Here is a 26,813-nt window from a genome sequence, read left to right on the forward strand (position 1 = left end):
AATAAGTATCAATTCAGGGGCCCTTCTTCTACTCAATTCACAACTGTTCTATCCCGGCATTGATAAGCAATCTACATCTGCTTCTGTTGTATATTGGTTATCATGTTTACCTGACGTGTGAAAGCCCCATGTTTGACAGTGCGCATTAATAAAGAGACCAATGATTTTTATTAAAAGTTGTCATGTGTTTTTGTTACCTTGCACCGGCCAAAAAGTGCCGGAAATGACTTCATTTGCAGTCACTTGAAAAGTAGGGATTCTCAAATAAATGGTAAGAGGTTGGAACAAATCTAAAGGAATGCATGGCATATCTATATGTATGTGTACGCAGGTATCCATATATAAAGATAGATAGATAGATAGATAGATAGATAGATAGATAGATAGATAGATAGATAGATAGATAGATAGATAGATAGATAGATAGATAGATAGATAGATAGATAGATAGATAGATAGATAGATAGATAGATAGATAGATAGATAGATAGATAGATAGATAGATAGATAGATAGATAGATAGATAGATAGATAGATAGATAGATAGATAGATAGATATTGGGAGAGAGAGAGCGTTAATATAAACTGAGACTTTATTTTCCATCAAGCTGTCTTTCCTTTCCTTCAGGAGCAGAATGTTCTGATCATCAGCGCTCCAGAATCTAGTGCTTGGTTGGCAAGCATCACACATTGTGATGTGTTAGCTAAGAGTTCCATGTCGTTCAGACTCATATATTCCTCTGTAGTTGTACCTTGGTGATTCAACAAAATGTGGCATCATAAGCAGCATTCTACTGCCATAGACTGGGCAGAAAAAACATTTAGAATTTCACTGAAAAAGAAAAAAAGCATACTTAGGCAGAGCTTTCTGGACAGTAAGGACATTAGAGTAAGTGATGAATAAGCACTGCTTTTGTTAATTTACATAGGCAGAACAGAGACTGCTGGGAAAAGCCTGAAATTAAAGGCACAGAAAATGCCTGCTTCTGGATAGAACACTGAGAAGGGTTGAAAGTTTTTTCTCTGACCCTGGCCACTCGTACAAGCAATCCTATGATAGTCAGAAGGACCCACCCTAAAAAGGAAGGGACAGCCATTTGGACCCTTTCCACCTTTTCTATATCTCGCCTGATCGAGCCTGATCGAGCGCTGATTGAGCGGATTAGCACATGTACTTCTCATTTTGGGAAGGTATTGCTTAGCTTGCTACCAGCAGCTCAGTTATGTTATGATGTTAGAGGCTTGCAAGGAATGCTTTAGTCCTGCATTAGGCAGTTTTTATTGCTACTTGCATTCAAGGGAAAGATAATTAGCCAGAATCTGTGGCCCAGTTATTCAGCTTGGCATTCCGATTTGCACAAAGGGAATAAGCATTTGAGAAAAAATGCAACATGTGTTTCTTATGTTGTTATGAACAGCTTTTTATTCTTTCTCTTTAGGGTCTAGCCACTGCAGAAATAGATAAATAAGTGCTGACTTCCTGTAAGACGTGTCCAATGCTGGGACAAAATAAAAGGGGACACTTATAAATGATAGTGATATCATTTGAGAAAGGGTAAGTTGACACTGAATTTCATGTGTATTCACAGACCAAGCATGAAAAAGTCCCCAGCATGATCTTCATTGCGTGCTTAGAGCTGGTATTAGCTTTTCAGAGGTGCGGGTCTTTCGAAGGCTCGTTGGTCTAGGGGTATGATTCTCGCTTTGGGTGCGAGAGGTCCCGGGTTCAAATCCCGGACGAGCCCTTTCATTGGTGCTTTTTTAAAGTAGTATTGAAGTATGCATTTCAAAGCCAATATCAATTTTCTCTTTGCAGTAGTGGATGAATATTTGCTAGAGTCTCATGCTTTTAACCTTGCCCTGCCTGAGCAAATAGGAAACATTTCTCTTTAAGCATTTTGCAAAAATGCTGAACTTGCATGGCATATACAAGCGTTCAGCTAGGGCTGTCTGGGAAGGTTGCATGAAAGAAATCTAAAACCAGAGGCCCTTGGAATAGCCTGTTTTGAGAAGTTTCATCACAGAAGAATCAACTGTAGACATCTGTTTCTGTAGTGTAGTGGTTATCACGTTTGCCTCACACGCGAAAGGTCCCCGGTTCGAAACCGGGCAGAAACAGTTGTTATATTGTCTTGGCTGCAATGTTGAGAGGTGCCGTTTTGCCATGAAATTGTCCAGGCCCTGAAGATGGTTTCATGCAGACTCGTTCCAAGAAAGTGAATTCTCTTAAAAACACTAAAGTAATTGGCATGTGGATGTATCTGTTGATTCACAGACCTCGCTTTGAAAAGAGCCCTGCATTCTGTTCATTGCTCACCTAGAACATGCATTAACTTTGGGAATTGTTGGCACCAACAGGCATCTTAGTTTAGTGGAGTGTTTCTGGTGTTTAAGTGCAGAAGCCCTGGGCTCAATTCCTCGGTGACCCTTCTCAAGGTGATGATACAAATGCATCGTCACCTTTACGTTTAATGTCAGAATTGTTTATTTCTATTTGGTGGTGTATGAATGCTTGCAATAGTATGTTGATTTTTTCTAGCCTTGAATGAATAAAAGCAAATCACTCCTCTTTATGTATTTTTCTAATACATTGATATTTGCATCTCCTTTCCTAGCCTGCATTTTTCACTATCTTACAGGCTGTATATAATAAGTATCAATTCAGGGGCCCTTCTTCTACTCAATTCACAACTGTTCTATCCCGGCATTGATAAGCAATCTACATCTGCTTCTGTTGTATATTGGTTATCATGTTTACCTGACGTGTGAAAGCCCCATGTTTGACAGTGCGCGTTAATAAAGAGACCAATGATTTTTATTAAAAGTTGTCATGTGTTTTTGTTACCTTGCACCGGCCAAAAAGTGCCGGAAATGACTTCATTTGCAGTCACTTGAAAAGTAGGGATTCTCAAATAAATGGTAAGAGGTTGGAACAAATCTAAAGGAATGCCTGGCATATCTATATGTATGTGTACGCAGGTATCCATATATAAAGATAGATAGATAGATAGATAGATAGATAGATAGATAGATAGATAGATAGATAGATAGATAGATAGATAGATAGATAGATAGATAGATAGATAGATAGATAGATAGATAGATAGATAGATAGATAGATAGATAGATAGATAGATAGATAGATAGATAGATAGATAGATATTGGGAGAGAGAGAGCGTTAATATAAACTGAGACTTTATTTTCCATCAAGCTGTCTTTCCTTTCCTTCAGGAGCAGAATGTTCTGATCATCAGCGCTCCAGAATCTAGTGCTTGGTTGGCAAGCATCACACATTGTGATGTGTTAGCTAAGAGTTCCATGTCGTTCAGACTCATATATTCCTCTGTAGTTGTACCTTGGTGATTCAACAAAATGTGGCATTATAAGCAGCATTCTACTGCCATAGACTGGGCAGAAAAAACATTTAGAATTTCACTGAAAAAGAAAAAAAGCATACTTAGGCAGAGCTTTCTGGACAGTAAGGACATTAGAGTAAGTGATGAATAAGCACTACTTTTGTTAATTTACATAGGCAGAACAGAGACTGCTGGGAAAAGCCTGAAATTAAAGGCACAGAAAATGCCTGCTTCTGGATAGAACACTGAGAAGGGTTGAAAGTTTTTTCTCTGACCCTGGCCACTCGTACAAGCAATCCTATGATAGTCAGAAGGACCCACCCTAAAAAGGAAGGGACAGCCATTTGGACCCTTTCCACCTTTTCTATATCTCGCCTGATCGAGCCTGATCGAGCGCTGATTGAGCGGATTAGCACATGTACTTCTCATTTTGGGAAGGTATTGCTTAGCTTGCTACCAGCAGCTCAGTTATGTTATGATGTTAGAGGCTTGCAAGGAATGCTTTAGTCCTGCATTAGGCAGTTTTTATTGCTACTTGCATTCAAGGGAAAGATAATTAGCCAGAATCTGTGGCCCAGTTATTCAGCTTGGCATTCCGATTTGCACAAAGGGAATAAGCATTTGAGAAAAAATGCAACATGTGTTTCTTATGTTGTTATGAACAGCTTTTTATTCTTTCTCTTTAGGGTCTAGCCACTGCAGAAATAGATAAATAAGTGCTGACTTCCTGTAAGACGTGTCCAATGCTGGGACAAAATAAAAGGGGACACTTATAAATGATAGTGATATCATTTGAGAAAGGGTAAGTTGACACTGAATTTCATGTGTATTCACAGACCAAGCATGAAAAAGTCCCCAGCATGATCTTCATTGCGTGCTTAGAGCTGGTATTAGCTTTTCAGAGGTGCGGGTCTTTCGAAGGCTCGTTGGTCTAGGGGTATGATTCTCGCTTTGGGTGCGAGAGGTCCCGGGTTCAAATCCCGGACGAGCCCTTTCATTGGTGCTTTTTTAAAGTAGTATTGAAGTATGCATTTCAAAGCCAATATCAATTTTCTCTTTGCAGTAGTGGATGAATATTTGCTAGAGTCTCATGCTTTTAACCTTGCCCTGCCTGAGCAAATAGGAAACATTTCTCTTTAAGCATTTTGCAAAAATGCTGAACTTGCATGGCATATACAAGCGTTCAGCTAGGGCTGTCTGGGAAGGTTGCATGAAAGAAATCTAAAACCAGAGGCCCTTGGAATAGCCTGTTTTGAGAAGTTTCATCACAGAAGAATCAACTGTAGACATCTGTTTCTGTAGTGTAGTGGTTATCACGTTTGCCTCACACGCGAAAGGTCCCCGGTTCGAAACCGGGCAGAAACAGTTGTTATATTGTCTTGGCTGCAATGTTGAGAGGTGCCGTTTTGCCATGAAATTGTCCAGGCCCTGAAGATGGTTTCATGCAGACTCGTTCCAAGAAAGTGAATTCTCTTAAAAACACTAAAGTAATTGGCATGTGGATGTATCTGTTGATTCACTGACCTCGCTTTCATAAGAGCCCTGCATTCTGTTCATTGCTCACCTAGAACATGCATTAACTTTGGGAATTGTTGGCACCAACAGGCATCTTAGTTTAGTGGAGTGTTTCTGGTGTTTAAGTGCAGAAGCCCTGGGCTCAATTCCTCGGTGACCCTTCTCAAGGTGATGATACAAATGCATCATCACCTTTACGTTTAATGTCAGAATTGTTTATTTCTATTTGGTGGTGTATGAATGCTTGCAATAGTATGTTGATTTTTTCTAGCCTTGAATGAATAAAAGCAAATCACTCCTCTTTATGTATTTTTCTAATACATTGATATTTGCATCTCCTTTCCTAGCCTGCATTTTTCACTATCTTACAGGCTGTATATAATAAGTATCAATTCAGGGGCCCTTCTTCTACTCAATTCACAACTGTTCTATCCCGGCATTGATAAGCAATCTACATCTGCTTCTGTTGTATATTGGTTATCATGTTTACCTGACGTGTGAAAGCCCCATGTTTGACAGTGCGCATTAATAAAGAGACCAATGATTTTTATTAAAAGTTGTCATGTGTTTTTGTTACCTTGCACCGGCCAAAAAGTGCCGGAAATGACTTCATTTGCAGTCACTTGAAAAGTAGGGATTCTCAAATAAATGGTAAGAGGTTGGAACAAATCTAAAGGAATGCATGGCATATCTATATGTATGTGTACGCAGGTATCCATATATAAAGATAGATAGATAGATAGATAGATAGATAGATAGATAGATAGATAGATAGATAGATAGATAGATAGATAGATAGATAGATAGATAGATAGATAGATAGATAGATAGATAGATAGATAGATATTGGGAGAGAGAGAGCGTTAATATAAACTGAGACTTTATTTTCCATCAAGCTGTCTTTCCTTTCCTTCAGGAGCAGAATGTTCTGATCATCAGCGCTCCAGAATCTAGTGCTTGGTTGGCAAGCATCACACATTGTGATGTGTTAGCTAAGAGTTCCATGTCGTTCAGACTCATATATTCCTCTGTAGTTGTACCTTGGTGATTCAACAAAATGTGGCATCATAAGCAGCATTCTACTGCCATAGACTGGGCAGAAAAAACATTTAGAATTTCACTGAAAAAGAAAAAAAGCATACTTAGGCAGAGCTTTCTGGACAGTAAGGACATTAGAGTAAGTGATGAATAAGCACTGCTTTTGTTAATTTACATAGGCAGAACAGAGACTGCTGGGAAAAGCCTGAAATTAAAGGCACAGAAAATGCCTGCTTCTGGATAGAACACTGAGAAGGGTTGAAAGTTTTTTCTCTGACCCTGGCCACTCGTACAAGCAATCCTATGATAGTCAGAAGGACCCACCCTAAAAAGGAAGGGACAGCCATTTGGACCCTTTCCACCTTTTCTATATCTCGCCTGATCGAGCCTGATCGAGCGCTGATTGAGCGGATTAGCACATGTACTTCTCATTTTGGGAAGGTATTGCTTAGCTTGCTACCAGCAGCTCAGTTATGTTATGATGTTAGAGGCTTGCAAGGAATGCTTTAGTCCTGCATTAGGCAGTTTTTATTGCTACTTGCATTCAAGGGAAAGATAATTAGCCAGAATCTGTGGCCCAGTTATTCAGCTTGGCATTCCGATTTGCACAAAGGGAATAAGCATTTGAGAAAAAATGCAACATGTGTTTCTTATGTTGTTATGAACAGCTTTTTATTCTTTCTCTTTAGGGTCTAGCCACTGCAGAAATAGATAAATAAGTGCTGACTTCCTGTAAGACGTGTCCAATGCTGGGACAAAATAAAAGGGGACACTTATAAATGATAGTGATATCATTTGAGAAAGGGTAAGTTGACACTGAATTTCATGTGTATTCACAGACCAAGCATGAAAAAGTCCCCAGCATGATCTTCATTGCGTGCTTAGAGCTGGTATTAGCTTTTCAGAGGTGCGGGTCTTTCGAAGGCTCGTTGGTCTAGGGGTATGATTCTCGCTTTGGGTGCGAGAGGTCCCGGGTTCAAATCCCGGACGAGCCCTTTCATTGGTGCTTTTTTAAAGTAGTATTGAAGTATGCATTTCAAAGCCAATATCAATTTTCTCTTTGCAGTAGTGGATGAATATTTGCTAGAGTCTCATGCTTTTAACCTTGCCCTGCCTGAGCAAATAGGAAACATTTCTCTTTAAGCATTTTGCAAAAATGCTGAACTTGCATGGCATATACAAGCGTTCAGCTAGGGCTGTCTGGGAAGGTTGCATGAAAGAAATCTAAAACCAGAGGCCCTTGGAATAGCCTGTTTTGAGAAGTTTCATCACAGAAGAATCAACTGTAGACATCTGTTTCTGTAGTGTAGTGGTTATCACGTTTGCCTCACACGCGAAAGGTCCCCGGTTCGAAACCGGGCAGAAACAGTTGTTATATTGTCTTGGCTGCAATGTTGAGAGGTGCCGTTTTGCCATGAAATTGTCCAGGCCCTGAAGATGGTTTCATGCAGACTCGTTCCAAGAAAGTGAATTCTCTTAAAAACACTAAAGTAATTGGCATGTGGATGTATCTGTTGATTCACAGACCTCGCTTTGAAAAGAGCCCTGCATTCTGTTCATTGCTCACCTAGAACATGCATTAACTTTGGGAATTGTTGGCACCAACAGGCATCTTAGTTTAGTGGAGTGTTTCTGGTGTTTAAGTGCAGAAGCCCTGGGCTCAATTCCTCGGTGACCCTTCTCAAGGTGATGATACAAATGCATCGTCACCTTTACGTTTAATGTCAGAATTGTTTATTTCTATTTGGTGGTGTATGAATGCTTGCAATAGTATGTTGATTTTTTCTAGCCTTGAATGAATAAAAGCAAATCACTCCTCTTTATGTATTTTTCTAATACATTGATATTTGCATCTCCTTTCCTAGCCTGCATTTTTCACTATCTTACAGGCTGTATATAATAAGTATCAATTCAGGGGCCCTTCTTCTACTCAATTCACAACTGTTCTATCCCGGCATTGATAAGCAATCTACATCTGCTTCTGTTGTATATTGGTTATCATGTTTACCTGACGTGTGAAAGCCCCATGTTTGACAGTGCGCGTTAATAAAGAGACCAATGATTTTTATTAAAAGTTGTCATGTGTTTTTGTTACCTTGCACCGGCCAAAAAGTGCCGGAAATGACTTCATTTGCAGTCACTTGAAAAGTAGGGATTCTCAAATAAATGGTAAGAGGTTGGAACAAATCTAAAGGAATGCCTGGCATATCTATATGTATGTGTACGCAGGTATCCATATATAAAGATAGATAGATAGATAGATAGATAGATAGATAGATAGATAGATAGATAGATAGATAGATAGATAGATAGATAGATAGATAGATAGATAGATAGATAGATAGATAGATAGATAGATAGATAGATAGATAGATAGATAGATAGATAGATAGATATTGGGAGAGAGAGAGCGTTAATATAAACTGAGACTTTATTTTCCATCAAGCTGTCTTTCCTTTCCTTCAGGAGCAGAATGTTCTGATCATCAGCGCTCCAGAATCTAGTGCTTGGTTGGCAAGCATCACACATTGTGATGTGTTAGCTAAGAGTTCCATGTCGTTCAGACTCATATATTCCTCTGTAGTTGTACCTTGGTGATTCAACAAAATGTGGCATTATAAGCAGCATTCTACTGCCATAGACTGGGCAGAAAAAACATTTAGAATTTCACTGAAAAAGAAAAAAAGCATACTTAGGCAGAGCTTTCTGGACAGTAAGGACATTAGAGTAAGTGATGAATAAGCACTGCTTTTGTTAATTTACATAGGCAGAACAGAGACTGCTGGGAAAAGCCTGAAATTAAAGGCACAGAAAATGCCTGCTTCTGGATAGAACACTGAGAAGGGTTGAAAGTTTTTTCTCTGACCCTGGCCACTTATACAAGCAATCCTATGATAGTCAGAAGGACCCACCCTAAAAAGGAAGGGACAGCCATTTGGACCCTTTCCACCTTTTCTATATCTCGCCTGATCGAGCCTGATCGAGCGCTGATTGAGCGGATTAGCACATGTACTTCTCATTTTGGGAAGGTATTGCTTAGCTTGCTACCAGCAGCTCAGTTATGTTATGATGTTAGAGGCTTGCAAGGAATGCTTTAGTCCTGCATTAGGCAGTTTTTATTGCTACTTGCATTCAAGGGAAAGATAATTAGCCAGAATCTGTGACCCAGTTATTCAGCTTGGCATTCCGATTTGCACAAAGGGAATAAGCATTTGAGAAAAAATGCAACATGTGTTTCTTATGTTGTTATGAACAGCTTTTTATTCTTTCTCTTTAGGGTCTAGCCACTGCAGAAATAGATAAATAAGTGCTGACTTCCTGTAAGACGTGTCCAATGCTGGGACAAAATAAAAGGGGACACTTATAAATGATAGTGATATCATTTGAGAAAGGGTAAGTTGACACTGAATTTCATGTGTTTTCACAGACCAAGCATGAAAAAGTCCCCAGCATGATCTTCATTGCGTGCTTAGAGCTGGTATTAGCTTTTCAGAGGTGCGGGTCTTTCGAAGGCTCGTTGGTCTAGGGGTATGATTCTCGCTTTGGGTGCGAGAGGTCCCGGGTTCAAATCCCGGACGAGCCCTTTCATTGGTGCTTTTTTAAAGTAGTATTGAAGTATGCATTTCAAAGCCAATATCAATTTTCTCTTTGCAGTAGTGGATGAATATTTGCTAGAGTCTCATGCTTTTAACCTTGCCCTGCCTGAGCAAATAGGAAACATTTCTCTTTAAGCATTTTGCAAAAATGCTGAACTTGCATGGCATATACAAGCGTTCAGCTAGGGCTGTCTGGGAAGGTTGCATGAAAGAAATCTAAAACCAGAGGCCCTTGGAATAGCCTGTTTTGAGAAGTTTCATCACAGAAGAATCAACTGTAGACATCTGTTTCTGTAGTGTAGTGGTTATCACGTTTGCCTCACACGCGAAAGGTCCCCGGTTCGAAACCGGGCAGAAACAGTTGTTATATTGTCTTGGCTGCAATGTTGAGAGGTGCCGTTTTGCCATGAAATTGTCCAGGCCCTGAAGATGGTTTCATGCAGACTCGTTCCAAGAAAGTGAATTCTCTTAAAAACACTAAAGTAATTGGCATGTGGATGTATCTGTTGATTCACTGACCTCGCTTTCATAAGAGCCCTGCATTCTGTTCATTGCTCACCTAGAACATGCATTAACTTTGGGAATTGTTGGCACCAACAGGCATCTTAGTTTAGTGGAGTGTTTCTGGTGTTTAAGTGCAGAAGCCCTGGGCTCAATTCCTCGGTGACCCTTCTCAAGGTGATGATACAAATGCATCATCACCTTTACGTTTAATGTCAGAATTGTTTATTTCTATTTGGTGGTGTATGAATGCTTGCAATAGTATGTTGATTTTTTCTAGCCTTGAATGAATAAAAGCAAATCACTCCTCTTTATGTATTTTTCTAATACATTGATATTTGCATCTCCTTTCCTAGCCTGCATTTTTCACTATCTTACAGGCTGTATATAATAAGTATCAATTCAGGGGCCCTTCTTCTACTCAATTCACAACTGTTCTATCCCGGCATTGATAAGCAATCTACATCTGCTTCTGTTGTATATTGGTTATCATGTTTACCTGACGTGTGAAAGCCCCATGTTTGACAGTGCGCATTAATAAAGAGACCAATGATTTTTATTAAAAGTTGTCATGTGTTTTTGTTACCTTGCACCGGCCAAAAAGTGCCGGAAATGACTTCATTTGCAGTCACTTGAAAAGTAGGGATTCTCAAATAAATGGTAAGAGGTTGGAACAAATCTAAAGGAATGCATGGCATATCTATATGTATGTGTACGCAGGTATCCATATATAAAGATAGATAGATAGATAGATAGATAGATAGATAGATAGATAGATAGATAGATAGATAGATAGATAGATAGATAGATAGATAGATAGATAGATAGATAGATAGATAGATAGATAGATAGATAGATAGATAGATAGATAGATAGATAGATAGATAGATAGATAGATAGATAGATAGATAGATAGATATTGGGAGAGAGAGAGCGTTAATATAAACTGAGACTTTATTTTCCATCAAGCTGTCTTTCCTTTCCTTCAGGAGCAGAATGTTCTGATCATCAGCGCTCCAGAATCTAGTGCTTGGTTGGCAAGCATCACACATTGTGATGTGTTAGCTAAGAGTTCCATGTCGTTCAGACTCATATATTCCTCTGTAGTTGTACCTTGGTGATTCAACAAAATGTGGCATCATAAGCAGCATTCTACTGCCATAGACTGGGCAGAAAAAACATTTAGAATTTCACTGAAAAAGAAAAAAAGCATACTTAGGCAGAGCTTTCTGGACAGTAAGGACATTAGAGTAAGTGATGAATAAGCACTGCTTTTGTTAATTTACATAGGCAGAACAGAGACTGCTGGGAAAAGCCTGAAATTAAAGGCACAGAAAATGCCTGCTTCTGGATAGAACACTGAGAAGGGTTGAAAGTTTTTTCTCTGACCCTGGCCACTCGTACAAGCAATCCTATGATAGTCAGAAGGACCCACCCTAAAAAGGAAGGGACAGCCATTTGGACCCTTTCCACCTTTTCTATATCTCGCCTGATCGAGCCTGATCGAGCGCTGATTGAGCGGATTAGCACATGTACTTCTCATTTTGGGAAGGTATTGCTTAGCTTGCTACCAGCAGCTCAGTTATGTTATGATGTTAGAGGCTTGCAAGGAATGCTTTAGTCCTGCATTAGGCAGTTTTTATTGCTACTTGCATTCAAGGGAAAGATAATTAGCCAGAATCTGTGGCCCAGTTATTCAGCTTGGCATTCCGATTTGCACAAAGGGAATAAGCATTTGAGAAAAAATGCAACATGTGTTTCTTATGTTGTTATGAACAGCTTTTTATTCTTTCTCTTTAGGGTCTAGCCACTGCAGAAATAGATAAATAAGTGCTGACTTCCTGTAAGACGTGTCCAATGCTGGGACAAAATAAAAGGGGACACTTATAAATGATAGTGATATCATTTGAGAAAGGGTAAGTTGACACTGAATTTCATGTGTATTCACAGACCAAGCATGAAAAAGTCCCCAGCATGATCTTCATTGCGTGCTTAGAGCTGGTATTAGCTTTTCAGAGGTGCGGGTCTTTCGAAGGCTCGTTGGTCTAGGGGTATGATTCTCGCTTTGGGTGCGAGAGGTCCCGGGTTCAAATCCCGGACGAGCCCTTTCATTGGTGCTTTTTTAAAGTAGTATTGAAGTATGCATTTCAAAGCCAATATCAATTTTCTCTTTGCAGTACTGGATGAATATTTGCTAGAGTCTCATGCTTTTAACCTTGCCCTGCCTGAGCAAATAGGAAACATTTCTCTTTAAGCATTTTGCAAAAATGCTGAACTTGCATGGCATATACAAGCGTTCAGCTAGGGCTGTCTGGGAAGGTTGCATGAAAGAAATCTAAAACCAGAGGCCCTTGGAATAGCCTGTTTTGAGAAGTTTCATCACAGAAGAATCAACTGTAGACATCTGTTTCTGTAGTGTAGTGGTTATCACGTTTGCCTCACACGCGAAAGGTCCCCGGTTCGAAACCGGGCAGAAACAGTTGTTATATTGTCTTGGCTGCAATGTTGAGAGGTGCCGTTTTGCCATGAAATTGTCCAGGCCCTGAAGATGGTTTCATGCAGACTCGTTCCAAGAAAGTGAATTCTCTTAAAAACACTAAAGTAATTGGCATGTGGATGTATCTGTTGATTCACAGACCTCGCTTTGAAAAGAGCCCTGCATTCTGTTCATTGCTCACCTAGAACATGCATTAACTTTGGGAATTGTTGGCACCAACAGGCATCTTAGTTTAGTGGAGTGTTTCTGGTGTTTAAGTGCAGAAGCCCTGGGCTCAATTCCTCGGTGACCCTTCTCAAGGTGATGATACAAATGCATCGTCACCTTTACGTTTAATGTCAGAATTGTTTATTTCTATTTGGTGGTGTATGAATGCTTGCAATAGTATGTTGATTTTTTCTAGCCTTGAATGAATAAAAGCAAATCACTCCTCTTTATGTATTTTTCTAATACATTGATATTTGCATCTCCTTTCCTAGCCTGCATTTTTCACTATCTTACAGGCTGTATATAATAAGTATCAATTCAGGGGCCCTTCTTCTACTCAATTCACAACTGTTCTATCCCGGCATTGATAAGCAATCTACATCTGCTTCTGTTGTATATTGGTTATCATGTTTACCTGACGTGTGAAAGCCCCATGTTTGACAGTGCGCGTTAATAAAGAGACCAATGATTTTTATTAAAAGTTGTCATGTGTTTTTGTTACCTTGCACCGGCCAAAAAGTGCCGGAAATGACTTCATTTGCAGTCACTTGAAAAGTAGGGATTCTCAAATAAATGGTAAGAGGTTGGAACAAATCTAAAGGAATGCCTGGCATATCTATATGTATGTGTACGCAGGTATCCATATATAAAGATAGATAGATAGATAGATAGATAGATAGATAGATAGATAGATAGATAGATAGATAGATAGATAGATAGATAGATAGATAGATAGATAGATAGATAGATAGATAGATAGATAGATAGATAGATAGATAGATAGATAGATAGATAGATAGATAGATAGATAGATAGATATTGGGAGAGAGAGAGCGTTAATATAAACTGAGACTTTATTTTCCATCAAGCTGTCTTTCCTTTCCTTCAGGAGCAGAATGTTCTGATCATCAGCGCTCCAGAATCTAGTGCTTGGTTGGCAAGCATCACACATTGTGATGTGTTAGCTAAGAGTTCCATGTCGTTCAGACTCATATATTCCTCTGTAGTTGTACCTTGGTGATTCAACAAAATGTGGCATTATAAGCAGCATTCTACTGCCATAGACTGGGCAGAAAAAACATTTAGAATTTCACTGAAAAAGAAAAAAAGCATACTTAGGCAGAGCTTTCTGGACAGTAAGGACATTAGAGTAAGTGATGAATAAGCACTGCTTTTGTTAATTTACATAGGCAGAACAGAGACTGCTGGGAAAAGCCTGAAATTAAAGGCACAGAAAATGCCTGCTTCTGGATAGAACACTGAGAAGGGTTGAAAGTTTTTTCTCTGACCCTGGCCACTTATACAAGCAATCCTATGATAGTCAGAAGGACCCACCCTAAAAAGGAAGGGACAGCCATTTGGACCCTTTCCACCTTTTCTATATCTCGCCTGATCGAGCCTGATCGAGCGCTGATTGAGCGGATTAGCACATGTACTTCTCATTTTGGGAAGGTATTGCTTAGCTTGCTACCAGCAGCTCAGTTATGTTATGATGTTAGAGGCTTGCAAGGAATGCTTTAGTCCTGCATTAGGCAGTTTTTATTGCTACTTGCATTCAAGGGAAAGATAATTAGCCAGAATCTGTGACCCAGTTATTCAGCTTGGCATTCCGATTTGCACAAAGGGAATAAGCATTTGAGAAAAAATGCAACATGTGTTTCTTATGTTGTTATGAACAGCTTTTTATTCTTTCTCTTTAGGGTCTAGCCACTGCAGAAATAGATAAATAAGTGCTGACTTCCTGTAAGACGTGTCCAATGCTGGGACAAAATAAAAGGGGACACTTATAAATGATAGTGATATCATTTGAGAAAGGGTAAGTTGACACTGAATTTCATGTGTTTTCACAGACCAAGCATGAAAAAGTCCCCAGCATGATCTTCATTGCGTGCTTAGAGCTGGTATTAGCTTTTCAGAGGTGCGGGTCTTTCGAAGGCTCGTTGGTCTAGGGGTATGATTCTCGCTTTGGGTGCGAGAGGTCCCGGGTTCAAATCCCGGACGAGCCCTTTCATTGGTGCTTTTTTAAAGTAGTATTGAAGTATGCATTTCAAAGCCAATATCAATTTTCTCTTTGCAGTAGTGGATGAATATTTGCTAGAGTCTCATGCTTTTAACCTTGCCCTGCCTGAGCAAATAGGAAACATTTCTCTTTAAGCATTTTGCAAAAATGCTGAACTTGCATGGCATATACAAGCGTTCAGCTAGGGCTGTCTGGGAAGGTTGCATGAAAGAAATCTAAAACCAGAGGCCCTTGGAATAGCCTGTTTTGAGAAGTTTCATCACAGAAGAATCAACTGTAGACATCTGTTTCTGTAGTGTAGTGGTTATCACGTTTGCCTCACACGCGAAAGGTCCCCGGTTCGAAACCGGGCAGAAACAGTTGTTATATTGTCTTGGCTGCAATGTTGAGAGGTGCCGTTTTGCCATGAAATTGTCCAGGCCCTGAAGATGGTTTCATGCAGACTCGTTCCAAGAAAGTGAATTCTCTTAAAAACACTAAAGTAATTGGCATGTGGATGTATCTGTTGATTCACTGACCTCGCTTTCATAAGAGCCCTGCATTCTGTTCATTGCTCACCTAGAACATGCATTAACTTTGGGAATTGTTGGCACCAACAGGCATCTTAGTTTAGTGGAGTGTTTCTGGTGTTTAAGTGCAGAAGCCCTGGGCTCAATTCCTCGGTGACCCTTCTCAAGGTGATGATACAAATGCATCATCACCTTTACGTTTAATGTCAGAATTGTTTATTTCTATTTGGTGGTGTATGAATGCTTGCAATAGTATGTTGATTTTTTCTAGCCTTGAATGAATAAAAGCAAATCACTCCTCTTTATGTATTTTTCTAATACATTGATATTTGCATCTCCTTTCCTAGCCTGCATTTTTCACTATCTTACAGGCTGTATATAATAAGTATCAATTCAGGGGCCCTTCTTCTACTCAATTCACAACTGTTCTATCCCGGCATTGATAAGCAATCTACATCTGCTTCTGTTGTATATTGGTTATCATGTTTACCTGACGTGTGAAAGCCCCATGTTTGACAGTGCGCATTAATAAAGAGACCAATGATTTTTATTAAAAGTTGTCATGTGTTTTTGTTACCTTGCACCGGCCAAAAAGTGCCGGAAATGACTTCATTTGCAGTCACTTGAAAAGTAGGGATTCTCAAATAAATGGTAAGAGGTTGGAACAAATCTAAAGGAATGCATGGCATATCTATATGTATGTGTACGCAGGTATCCATATATAAAGATAGATAGATAGATAGATAGATAGATAGATAGATAGATAGATAGATAGATAGATAGATAGATAGATAGATAGATAGATAGATAGATAGATAGATAGATAGATAGATAGATAGATAGATAGATAGATAGATAGATAGATAGATAGATAGATAGATAGATAGATAGATAGATAGATAGATAGATAGATAGATATTGGGAGAGAGAGAGCGTTAATATAAACTGAGACTTTATTTTCCATCAAGCTGTCTTTCCTTTCCTTCAGGAGCAGAATGTTCTGATCATCAGCGCTCCAGAATCTAGTGCTTGGTTGGCAAGCATCACACATTGTGATGTGTTAGCTAAGAGTTCCATGTCGTTCAGACTCATATATTCCTCTGTAGTTGTACCTTGGTGATTCAACAAAATGTGGCATCATAAGCAGCATTCTACTGCCATAGACTGGGCAGAAAAAACATTTAGAATTTCACTGAAAAAGAAAAAAAGCATACTTAGGCAGAGCTTTCTGGACAGTAAGGACATTAGAGTAAGTGATGAATAAGCACTGCTTTTGTTAATTTACATAGGCAGAACAGAGACTGCTGGGAAAAGCCTGAAATTAAAGGCACAGAAAATGCCTGCTTCTGGATAGAACACTGAGAAGGGTTGAAAGTTTTTTCTCTGACCCTGGCCACTCGTACAAGCAATCCTATGATAGTCAGAAGGACCCACCCTAAAAAGGAAGGGACAGCCATTTGGACCCTTTCCACCTTTTCTATATCTCGCCTGATCGAGCCTGATCGAGCGCTGATTGAGCGGATTAGCACATGTACTTCTCATTTTGGGAAGGTATTGCTTAGCTTGCTACCAGCAGCTCAGTTATGTTATGATGTTAGAGGCTTGCAAGGAATGCTTTAGTCCTGCATTAGGCAGTTTTTATTGCTACTTGCATTCAAGGGAAAGATAATTAGCCAGAATCTGTGGCCCAGTTATTCAGCTTGGCATTCCGATTTGCACAAAGGGAATAAGCATTTGAGAAAAAATGCAACATGTGTTTCTTATGTTGTTATGAACAGCTTTTTATTCTTTCTCTTTAGGGTCTAGCCACTGCAGAAATAGATAAATAAGTGCTGACTTCCTGTAAGACGTGTCCAATGCTGGGACAAAATAAAAGGGGACACTTATAAATGATAGTGATATCATTTGAGAAAGGGTAAGTTGACACTGAATTTCATGTGTATTCACAGACCAAGCATGAAAAAGTCCCCAGCATGATCTTCATTGCGTGCTTAGAGCTGGTATTAGCTTTTCAGAGGTGCGGGTCTTTCGAAGGCTCGTTGGTCTAGGGGTATGATTCTCGCTTTGGGTGCGAGAGGTCCCGGGTTCAAATCCCGGACGAGCCCTTTCATTGGTGCTTTTTTAAAGTAGTATTGAAGTATGCATTTCAAAGCCAATATCAATTTTCTCTTTGCAGTACTGGATGAATATTTGCTAGAGTCTCATGCTTTTAACCTTGCCCTGCCTGAGCAAATAGGAAACATTTCTCTTTAAGCATTTTGCAAAAATGCTGAACTTGCATGGCATATACAAGCGTTCAGCTAGGGCTGTCTGGGAAGGTTGCATGAAAGAAATCTAAAACCAGAGGCCCTTGGAATAGCCTGTTTTGAGAAGTTTCATCACAGAAGAATCAACTGTAGACATCTGTTTCTGTAGTGTAGTGGTTATCACGTTTGCCTCACACGCGAAAGGTCCCCGGTTCGAAACCGGGCAGAAACAGTTGTTATATTGTCTTGGCTGCAATGTTGAGAGGTGCCGTTTTGCCATGAAATTGTCCAGGCCCTGAAGATGGTTTCATGCAGACTCGTTCCAAGAAAGTGAATTCTCTTAAAAACACTAAAGTAATTGGCATGTGGATGTATCTGTTGATTCACAGACCTCGCTTTGAAAAGAGCCCTGCATTCTGTTCATTGCTCACCTAGAACATGCATTAACTTTGGGAATTGTTGGCACCAACAGGCATCTTAGTTTAGTGGAGTGTTTCTGGTGTTTAAGTGCAGAAGCCCTGGGCTCAATTCCTCGGTGACCCTTCTCAAGGTGATGATACAAATGCATCGTCACCTTTACGTTTAATGTCAGAATTGTTTATTTCTATTTGGTGGTGTATGAATGCTTGCAATAGTATGTTGATTTTTTCTAGCCTTGAATGAATAAAAGCAAATCACTCCTCTTTATGTATTTTTCTAATACATTGATATTTGCATCTCCTTTCCTAGCCTGCATTTTTCACTATCTTACAGGCTGTATATAATAAGTATCAATTCAGGGGCCCTTCTTCTACTCAATTCACAACTGTTCTATCCCGGCATTGATAAGCAATCTACATCTGCTTCTGTTGTATATTGGTTATCATGTTTACCTGACGTGTGAAAGCCCCATGTTTGACAGTGCGCGTTAATAAAGAGACCAATGATTTTTATTAAAAGTTGTCATGTGTTTTTGTTACCTTGCACCGGCCAAAAAGTGCCGGAAATGACTTCATTTGCAGTCACTTGAAAAGTAGGGATTCTCAAATAAATGGTAAGAGGTTGGAACAAATCTAAAGGAATGCCTGGCATATCTATATGTATGTGTACGCAGGTATCCATATATAATAGATAGATAGATAGATAGATAGATAGATAGATAGATAGATAGATAGATAGATAGATAGATAGATAGATAGATAGATAGATAGATAGATAGATAGATAGATAGATAGATAGATAGATAGATAGATAGATAGATAGATAGATAGATAGATAGATAGATAGATAGATAGATAGATAGATAGATAGATAGATATTGGGAGAGAGAGAGCGTTAATATAAACTGAGACTTTATTTTCCATCAAGCTGTCTTTCCTTTCCTTCAGGAGCAGAATGTTCTGATCATCAGCGCTCCAGAATCTAGTGCTTGGTTGGCAAGCATCACACATTGTGATGTGTTAGCTAAGAGTTCCATGTCGTTCAGACTCATATATTCCTCTGTAGTTGTACCTTGGTGATTCAACAAAATGTGGCATCATAAGCAGCATTCTACTGCCATAGACTGGGCAGAAAAAACATTTAGAATTTCACTGAAAAAGAAAAAAAGCATACTTAGGCAGAGCTTTCTGGACAGTAAGGACATTAGAGTAAGTGATGAATAAGCACTGCTTTTGTTAATTTACATAGGCAGAACAGAGACTGCTGGGAAAAGCCTGAAATTAAAGGCACAGAAAATGCCTGCTTCTGGATAGAACACTGAGAAGGGTTGAAAGTTTTTTCTCTGACCCTGGCCACTTATACAAGCAATCCTATGATAGTCAGAAGGACCCACCCTAAAAAGGAAGGGACAGCCATTTGGACCCTTTCCACCTTTTCTATATCTCGCCTGATCGAGCCTGATCGAGCGCTGATTGAGCGGATTAGCACATGTACTTCTCATTTTGGGAAGGTATTGCTTAGCTTGCTACCAGCAGCTCAGTTATGTTATGATGTTAGAGGCTTGCAAGGAATGCTTTAGTCCTGCATTAGGCAGTTTTTATTGCTACTTGCATTCAAGGGAAAGATAATTAGCCAGAATCTGTGACCCAGTTATTCAGCTTGGCATTCCGATTTGCACAAAGGGAATAAGCATTTGAGAAAAAATGCAACATGTGTTTCTTATGTTGTTATGAACAGCTTTTTATTCTTTCTCTTTAGGGTCTAGCCACTGCAGAAATAGATAAATAAGTGCTGACTTCCTGTAAGACGTGTCCAATGCTGGGACAAAATAAAAGGGGACACTTATAAATGATAGTGATATCATTTGAGAAAGGGTAAGTTGACACTGAATTTCATGTGTTTTCACAGACCAAGCATGAAAAAGTCCCCAGCATGATCTTCATTGCGTGCTTAGAGCTGGTATTAGCTTTTCAGAGGTGCAGGCCTTTCGAAGGCTCGTTGGTCTAGGGGTATGATTCTCGCTTTGGGTGCGGGAGGTCCCGGGTTCAAATCCCGGACGAGCCCTTTCATTGGTGCTTTTTTAAAGTAGTATTGAAGTATGCATTTCAAAGCCAATATCAATTTTCTCTTTGCAGTAGTGGATGAATATTTGCTAGAGTCTCATGCTTTTAACCTTGCCCTGCCTGAGCAAATAGGAAACATTTCTCTTTAAGCATTTTGCAAAAATGCTGAACTTGCATGGCATATACAAGCGTTCAGCTAGGGCTGTCTGGGAAGGTTGCATGAAAGAAATCTAAAACCAGAGGCCCTTGGAATAGCCTGTTTTGAGAAGTTTCATCACAGAAGAATCAACTGTAGACATCTGTTTCTGTAGTGTAGTGGTTATCACGTTCGCCTCACACGCGAAAGGTCCCCGGTTCGAAACCGGGCAGAAACAGTTGTTATATTGTCTTGGCTGCAATGTTGAGAGGTGCCATTTTGCCATGAAATTGTCCAGGCCCTGAAGATGGTTTCATGCAGACTCATTCCAAGAAAGTGAATTCTCTTAAAAACACTAAAGTAATTGGCATGTGGATGTATCTGTTGATTCACAGACCTCGCTTTCATAAGAGCCCTGCATTCTGTTCATTGCTCACCTAGAACATGCATTAACTTTGGGAATTGTTGGCACCAACAGGCATCTTAGTTTAGTGGAGTGTTTCTGGTGTTTAAGTGCAGAAGCCCTGGGCTCAATTCCTCGGTGACCCTTCTCAAGGTGATGATACAAATGCATCGTCACCTTTACGTTTAATGTCAGAATTGTTTATTTCTATTTGGTGGTGTATGAATGCTTGCAATAGTATGTTGATTTTTTCTAGCCTTGAATGAATAAAAGCAAATCACTCCTCTTTATGTATTTTTCTAATACATTGATATTTGCATCTCCTTTCCTAGCCTGCATTTTTCACTATCTTACAGGCTGTATATAATAAGTATCAATTCAGGGGCCCTTCTATTACTCAATTCACAACTATTCTATCCTGGCATTGATAAGCAATCTACATCTGCTTCTGTTGTGTATTGGTTATCATGTTTACCTGACGTGTGAAAACCCCATGTTTGACAGTGCGCGTTAATAAAGAGACCAATGATTTGTATTAAAAGTTGGCATGTGTTTTTGTTACCTTGCACCGGCCAAAAAGTGCCGGAAATGACTTCATTTGCAGTCACTTGAAAAGTAGGGATTCTCAAATAAATGGTAAGAGGTTGGAACAAATCTAAAGGAATGCATGGCATATCTATATGTATGTGTACGCAGGTATCCATATATAAAGATAGATAGATAGATAGATAGATAGATAGATAGATAGATAGATAGATAGATAGATAGATAGATAGATAGATAGATAGATAGATAGATAGATAGATAGATAGATAGATAGATAGATAGATAGATAGATAGATAGATAGATAGATAGATAGATATTGGGAGAGAGAGAGCGTTAATATAAACTGAGACTTTATTTTCCATCAAGCTGTCTTTCCTTTCCTTCAGGAGCAGAATGTTCTGATCATCAGCGCTCCAGAATCTAGTGCTTGGTTGGCAAGCATCACACATTGTGATGTGTTAGCTAAGAGTTCCATGTCGTTCAGACTCATATATTCCTCTGTAGTTGTACCTTGGTGATTCAACAAAATGTGGCATCATAAGCAGCATTCTACTGCCATAGACTGGGCAGAAAAAACATTTAGAATTTCACTGAAAAAGAAAAAAAGCATACTTAGGCAGAGCTTTCTGGACAGTAAGGACATTAGAGTAAGTGATGAATAAGCACTGCTTTTGTTAATTTACATAGGCAGAACAGAGACTGCTGGGAAAAGCCTGAAATTTAAGGCACAGAAAATGCCTGCTTCTGGATAGAACACTGAGAAGGGTTGAAAGTTTTTTCTCTGACCCTGGCCACTTATACAAGCAATCCTATGATAGTCAGAAGGACCCACCCTAAAAAGGAAGGGACAGCCATTTGGACCCTTTCCACCTTTTCTATATCTCGCCTGATCGAGCCTGATTGAGCGGATTAGCACATGTACTTCTCATTTTTGGAAGGTATTGCTTAGCTTGCTACCAGCAGCTCAGTTATGTTATGATGTTAGAGGCTTGCAAGGAATGCTTTAGTCCTGCATTAGGCAGTTTTTATTGCTACTTGCATTCAAGGGAAAGATAATTAGCCAGAATCTGTGGCCCAGTTATTCAGCTTGGCATTCCGATTTGCACAAAGGGAATAAGCATTTGAGAAAAAATGCAACATGTGTTTCTTATGTTGTTATGAACAGCTTTTTATTCTTTCTCTTTAGGGTCTAGCCACTGCAGAAATAGATAAATAAGTGCTGACTTCCTGTAAGACGTGTCCAATGCTGGGACAAAATAAAAGGGGACACTTATAAATGATAGTGATATCATTTGAGAAAGGGTAAGTTGACACTGAATTTCATGTGTATTCACAGACCAAGCATGAAAAAGTCCCCAGCATGATCTTCATTGCGTGCTTAGAGCTGGTATTAGCTTTTCAGAGGTGCGGGTCTTTCGAAGGCTCGTTGGTCTAGGGGTATGATTCTCGCTTTGGGTGCGAGAGGTCCCGGGTTCAAATCCCGGACGAGCCCTTTCATTGGTGCTTTTTTAAAGTAGTATTGAAGTATGCATTTCAAAGCCAATATCAATTTTCTCTTTGCAGTAGTGGATGAATATTTGCTAGAGTCTCATGCTTTTAACCTTGCCCTGCCTGAGCAAATAGGAAACATTTCTCTTTAAGCATTTTGCAAAAATGCTGAACTTGCATGGCATATACAAGCGTTCAGCTAGGGCTGTCTGGGAAGGTTGCATGAAAGAAATCTAAAACCAGAGGCCCTTGGAATAGCCTGTTTTGAGAAGTTTCATCACAGAAGAATCAACTGTAGACATCTGTTTCTGTAGTGTAGTGGTTATCACGTTTGCCTCACACGCGAAAGGTCCCCGGTTCGAAACCGGGCAGAAACAGTTGTTATATTGTCTTGGCTGCAATGTTGAGAGGTGCCGTTTTGCCATGAAATTGTCCAGGCCCTGAAGATGGTTTCATGCAGACTCGTTCCAAGAAAGTGAATTCTCTTAAAAACACTAAAGTAATTGGCATGTGGATGTATCTGTTGATTCACAGACCTCGCTTTGAAAAGAGCCCTGCATTCTGTTCATTGCTCACCTAGAACATGCATTAACTTTGGGAATTGTTGGCACCAACAGGCATCTTAGTTTAGTGGAGTGTTTCTGGTGTTTAAGTGCAGAAGCCCTGGGCTCAATTCCTCGGTGACCCTTCTCAAGGTGATGATACAAATGCATCGTCACCTTTATGTTTAATGTCAGAATTGTTTATTTCTATTTGGTGGTGTATGAATGCTTGCAATAGTATGTTGATTTTTTCTAGCCTTGAATGAATAAAAGCAAATCACTCCTCTTTATGTATTTTTCTAATACATTGATATTTGCATCTCCTTTCCTAGCCTGCATTTTTCACTATCTTACAGGCTGTATATAATAAGTATCAATTCAGGGGCCCTTCTTCTACTCAATTCACAACTGTTCTATCCCGGCATTGATAAGCAATCTACATCTGCTTCTGTTGTATATTGGTTATCATTTACCTGACGTGTGAAAGCCCCATGTTTGACAGTGCGCGTTAATAAAGAGACCAATGATTTTTATTAAAAGTTGTCATGTGTTTTTGTTACCTTGCACCGGCCAAAAAGTGCCGGAAATGACTTCATTTGCAGTCACTTGAAAAGTAGGGATTCTCAAATAAATGGTAAGAGGTTGGAACAAATCTAAAGGAATGCCTGGCATATCTATATGTATGTGTACGCAGGTATCCATATATAAAGATAGATAGATAGATAGATAGATAGATAGATAGATAGATAGATAGATAGATAGATAGATAGATAGATAGATAGATAGATAGATAGATAGATAGATAGATAGATAGATAGATAGATAGATATTGGGAGAGAGAGAGCGTTAATATAAACTGAGACTTTATTTTCCATCAAGCTGTCTTTCCTTTCCTTCAGGAGCAGAATGTTCTGATCATCAGCGCTCCAGAATCTAGTGCTTGGTTGGCAAGCATCACACATTGTGATGTGTTAGCTAAGAGTTCCATGTCGTTCAGACTCATATATTCCTCTGTAGTTGTACCTTGGTGATTCAACAAAATGTGGCATCATAAGCAGCATTCTACTGCCATAGACTGGGCAGAAAAAACATTTAGAATTTCACTGAAAAAGAAAAAAAGCATACTTAGGCAGAGCTTTCTGGACAGTAAGGACATTAGAGTAAGTGATGAATAAGCACTGCTTTTGTTAATTTACATAGGCAGAACAGAGACTGCTGGGAAAAGCCTGAAATTAAAGGCACAGAAAATGCCTGCTTCTGGATAGAACACTGAGAAGGGTTGAAAGTTTTTTCTCTGACCCTGGCCACTTATACAAGCAATCCTATGATAGTCAGAAGGACCCACCCTAAAAAGGAAGGGACAGCCATTTGGACCCTTTCCACCTTTTCTATATCTCGCCTGATCGAGCCTGATCGAGCGCTGATTGAGCGGATTAGCACATGTACTTCTCATTTTGGGAAGGTATTGCTTAGCTTGCTACCAGCAGCTCAGTTATGTTATGATGTTAGAGGCTTGCAAGGAATGCTTTAGTCCTGCATTAGGCAGTTTTTATTGCTACTTGCATTCAAGGGAAAGATAATTAGCCAGAATCTGTGACCCAGTTATTCAGCTTGGCATTCCGATTTGCACAAAGGGAATAAGCATTTGAGAAAAAATGCAACATGTGTTTCTTATGTTGTTATGAACAGCTTTTTATTCTTTCTCTTTAGGGTCTAGCCACTGCAGAAATAGATAAATAAGTGCTGACTTCCTGTAAGACGTGTCCAATGCTGGGACAAAATAAAAGGGGACACTTATAAATGATAGTGATATCATTTGAGAAAGGGTAAGTTGACACTGAATTTCATGTGTATTCACAGACCAAGCATGAAAAAGTCCCCAGCATGATCTTCATTGCGTGCTTAGAGCTGGTATTAGCTTTTCAGAGGTGCAGGCCTTTCGAAGGCTCGTTGGTCTAGGGGTATGATTCTCGCTTTGGGTGCGAGAGGTCCCGGGTTCAAATCCCGGACGAGCCCTTTCATTGGTGCTTTTTTAAAGTAGTATTGAAGTATGCATTTCAAAGCCAATATCAATTTTCTCTTTGCAGTAGTGGGTGAATATTTGCTAGAGTCTCATGCTTTTAACCTTGCCCTGCCTGAGCAATTAGGAAACATTTCTCTTTAAGCATTTTGCAAAAATGCTGAACTTGCATGGCATATACAAGCGTTCAGCTAGGGCTGTCTGGGAAGGTTGCATGAAAGAAATCTAAAACCAGAGGCCCTTGGAATAGCCTGTTTTGAGAAGTTTCATCACAGAAGAATCAACTGTAGACATCTGTTTCTGTAGTGTAGTGGTTATCACGTTCGCCTCACACGCGAAAGGTCCCCGGTTCGAAACCGGGCAGAAACAGTTGTTATATTGTCTTGGCTGCAATGTTGAGAGGTGCCATTTTGCCATGAAATTGTCCAGGCCCTGAAGATGGTTTCATGCAGACTCATTCCAAGAAAGTGAATTCTCTTAAAAACACTAAAGTAATTGGCATGTGGATGTATCTGTTGATTCACAGACCTCGCTTTCATAAGAGCCCTGCATTCTGTTCATTGCTCACCTAGAACATGCATTAACTTTGGGAATTGTTGGCACCAACAGGCATCTTAGTTTAGTGGAGTGTTTCTGGTGTTTAAGTGCAGAAGCCCTGGGCTCAATTCCTCGGTGACCCTTCTCAAGGTGATGATACAAATGCATCGTCACCTTTACGTTTAATGTCAGAATTGTTTATTTCTATTTGGTGGTGTATGAATGCTTGCAATAGTATGTTGATTTTTTCTAGCCTTGAATGAATAAAAGCAAATCACTCCTCTTTATGTATTTTTCTAATACATTGATATTTGCATCTCCTTTCCTAGCCTGCATTTTTCACTATCTTACAGGCTGTATATAATAAGTATCAATTCAGGGGCCCTTCTATTACTCAATTCACAACTATTCTATCCTGGCATTGATAAGCAATCTACATCTGCTTCTGTTGTGTATTGGTTATCATGTTTACCTGACGTGTGAAAGCCCCATGTTTGACAGTGCGCGTTAATAAAGAGACCAATGATTTGTATTAAAAGTTGGCATGTGTTTTTGTTACCTTGCACCGGCCAAAAAGTGCCGGAAATGACTTCATTTGCAGTCACTTGAAAAGTAGGGATTCTCAAATAAATGGTAAGAGGTTGGAACAAATCTAAAGGAATGCATGGCATATCTATATGTATGTGTACGCAGGTATCCAGATAGATAGATAGATAGATAGATAGATAGATAGATAGATAGATAGATAGATAGATAGATAGATAGATAGATAGATAGATAGATAGATAGATAGATAGATAGATAGATAGATAGATAGATAGATAGATAGATAGATAGATAGATAGATATTCGGAGAGAGAGAGCGTTAATATAAACTGAGACTTTATTTTCCATCAAGCTGTCTTTCCTTTCCTTCAGGAGCAGAATGTTCTGATCATCAGCGCTCCAGAATCTAGTGCTTGGTTGGCAAGCATCACACATTGTGATGTGTTAGCTAAGAGTTCCATGTCGTTCAGACTCATATATTCCTCTGTAGTTGTACCTTGGTGATTCAACAAAATGTGGCATCATAAGCAGCATTCTACTGCCATAGACTGGGCAGAAAAAACATTTAGAATTTCACTGAAAAAGAAAAAAAGCATACTTAGGCAGAGCTTTCTGGACAGTAAGG

The 26,813-nt window shown here is 39.5% G+C and overlaps 19 non-coding genes across 19 annotated transcripts; all 19 read left to right on the forward strand.

Moving 5' to 3' along the window:
* Positions 1-1,673: 1,673 nt before the first annotated feature.
* TRNAP-UGG (transfer RNA proline (anticodon UGG)) lies at positions 1,674-1,745 on the forward strand. Its single transcript has one exon. It is a non-coding gene; the product is annotated as a tRNA-Pro (tRNA).
* A 300-nt stretch (positions 1,746-2,045) lies between these two features.
* Positions 2,046-2,118, forward strand: TRNAV-CAC (transfer RNA valine (anticodon CAC)). The gene has a single exon. It is a non-coding gene; the product is annotated as a tRNA-Val (tRNA).
* Positions 2,119-4,277: 2,159 nt separating this feature from the next.
* On the forward strand, positions 4,278-4,349 carry TRNAP-UGG (transfer RNA proline (anticodon UGG)). The gene has a single exon. It is a non-coding gene; the product is annotated as a tRNA-Pro (tRNA).
* A 300-nt stretch (positions 4,350-4,649) lies between these two features.
* On the forward strand, positions 4,650-4,722 carry TRNAV-CAC (transfer RNA valine (anticodon CAC)). The gene has a single exon. It is a non-coding gene; the product is annotated as a tRNA-Val (tRNA).
* A 2,111-nt stretch (positions 4,723-6,833) lies between these two features.
* On the forward strand, positions 6,834-6,905 carry TRNAP-UGG (transfer RNA proline (anticodon UGG)). The gene has a single exon. It is a non-coding gene; the product is annotated as a tRNA-Pro (tRNA).
* A 300-nt stretch (positions 6,906-7,205) lies between these two features.
* TRNAV-CAC (transfer RNA valine (anticodon CAC)) lies at positions 7,206-7,278 on the forward strand. Its single transcript has one exon. It is a non-coding gene; the product is annotated as a tRNA-Val (tRNA).
* Positions 7,279-9,421: 2,143 nt separating this feature from the next.
* On the forward strand, positions 9,422-9,493 carry TRNAP-UGG (transfer RNA proline (anticodon UGG)). The gene has a single exon. It is a non-coding gene; the product is annotated as a tRNA-Pro (tRNA).
* A 300-nt stretch (positions 9,494-9,793) lies between these two features.
* TRNAV-CAC (transfer RNA valine (anticodon CAC)) lies at positions 9,794-9,866 on the forward strand. Its single transcript has one exon. It is a non-coding gene; the product is annotated as a tRNA-Val (tRNA).
* Positions 9,867-12,041: 2,175 nt separating this feature from the next.
* On the forward strand, positions 12,042-12,113 carry TRNAP-UGG (transfer RNA proline (anticodon UGG)). The gene has a single exon. It is a non-coding gene; the product is annotated as a tRNA-Pro (tRNA).
* A 300-nt stretch (positions 12,114-12,413) lies between these two features.
* Positions 12,414-12,486, forward strand: TRNAV-CAC (transfer RNA valine (anticodon CAC)). Its single transcript has one exon. It is a non-coding gene; the product is annotated as a tRNA-Val (tRNA).
* A 2,159-nt stretch (positions 12,487-14,645) lies between these two features.
* On the forward strand, positions 14,646-14,717 carry TRNAP-UGG (transfer RNA proline (anticodon UGG)). Its single transcript has one exon. It is a non-coding gene; the product is annotated as a tRNA-Pro (tRNA).
* Positions 14,718-15,017: 300 nt separating this feature from the next.
* On the forward strand, positions 15,018-15,090 carry TRNAV-CAC (transfer RNA valine (anticodon CAC)). The gene has a single exon. It is a non-coding gene; the product is annotated as a tRNA-Val (tRNA).
* A 2,183-nt stretch (positions 15,091-17,273) lies between these two features.
* Positions 17,274-17,345, forward strand: TRNAP-UGG (transfer RNA proline (anticodon UGG)). The gene has a single exon. It is a non-coding gene; the product is annotated as a tRNA-Pro (tRNA).
* Positions 17,346-17,645: 300 nt separating this feature from the next.
* TRNAV-CAC (transfer RNA valine (anticodon CAC)) lies at positions 17,646-17,718 on the forward strand. Its single transcript has one exon. It is a non-coding gene; the product is annotated as a tRNA-Val (tRNA).
* Positions 17,719-20,270: 2,552 nt separating this feature from the next.
* On the forward strand, positions 20,271-20,343 carry TRNAV-CAC (transfer RNA valine (anticodon CAC)). Its single transcript has one exon. It is a non-coding gene; the product is annotated as a tRNA-Val (tRNA).
* Positions 20,344-22,475: 2,132 nt separating this feature from the next.
* On the forward strand, positions 22,476-22,547 carry TRNAP-UGG (transfer RNA proline (anticodon UGG)). The gene has a single exon. It is a non-coding gene; the product is annotated as a tRNA-Pro (tRNA).
* A 300-nt stretch (positions 22,548-22,847) lies between these two features.
* On the forward strand, positions 22,848-22,920 carry TRNAV-CAC (transfer RNA valine (anticodon CAC)). Its single transcript has one exon. It is a non-coding gene; the product is annotated as a tRNA-Val (tRNA).
* Positions 22,921-25,029: 2,109 nt separating this feature from the next.
* Positions 25,030-25,101, forward strand: TRNAP-UGG (transfer RNA proline (anticodon UGG)). The gene has a single exon. It is a non-coding gene; the product is annotated as a tRNA-Pro (tRNA).
* A 300-nt stretch (positions 25,102-25,401) lies between these two features.
* On the forward strand, positions 25,402-25,474 carry TRNAV-CAC (transfer RNA valine (anticodon CAC)). Its single transcript has one exon. It is a non-coding gene; the product is annotated as a tRNA-Val (tRNA).
* The last annotated feature ends 1,339 nt before the right edge of the window (positions 25,475-26,813 follow it).

The sequence above is a fragment of the Lissotriton vulgaris genome, unplaced genomic scaffold, assembly GCF_964263255.1.
Source record: "Lissotriton vulgaris unplaced genomic scaffold, aLisVul1.2 SCAFFOLD_4897, whole genome shotgun sequence".
NCBI classification, from domain to species: domain Eukaryota; kingdom Metazoa; phylum Chordata; class Amphibia; order Caudata; family Salamandridae; genus Lissotriton; species Lissotriton vulgaris.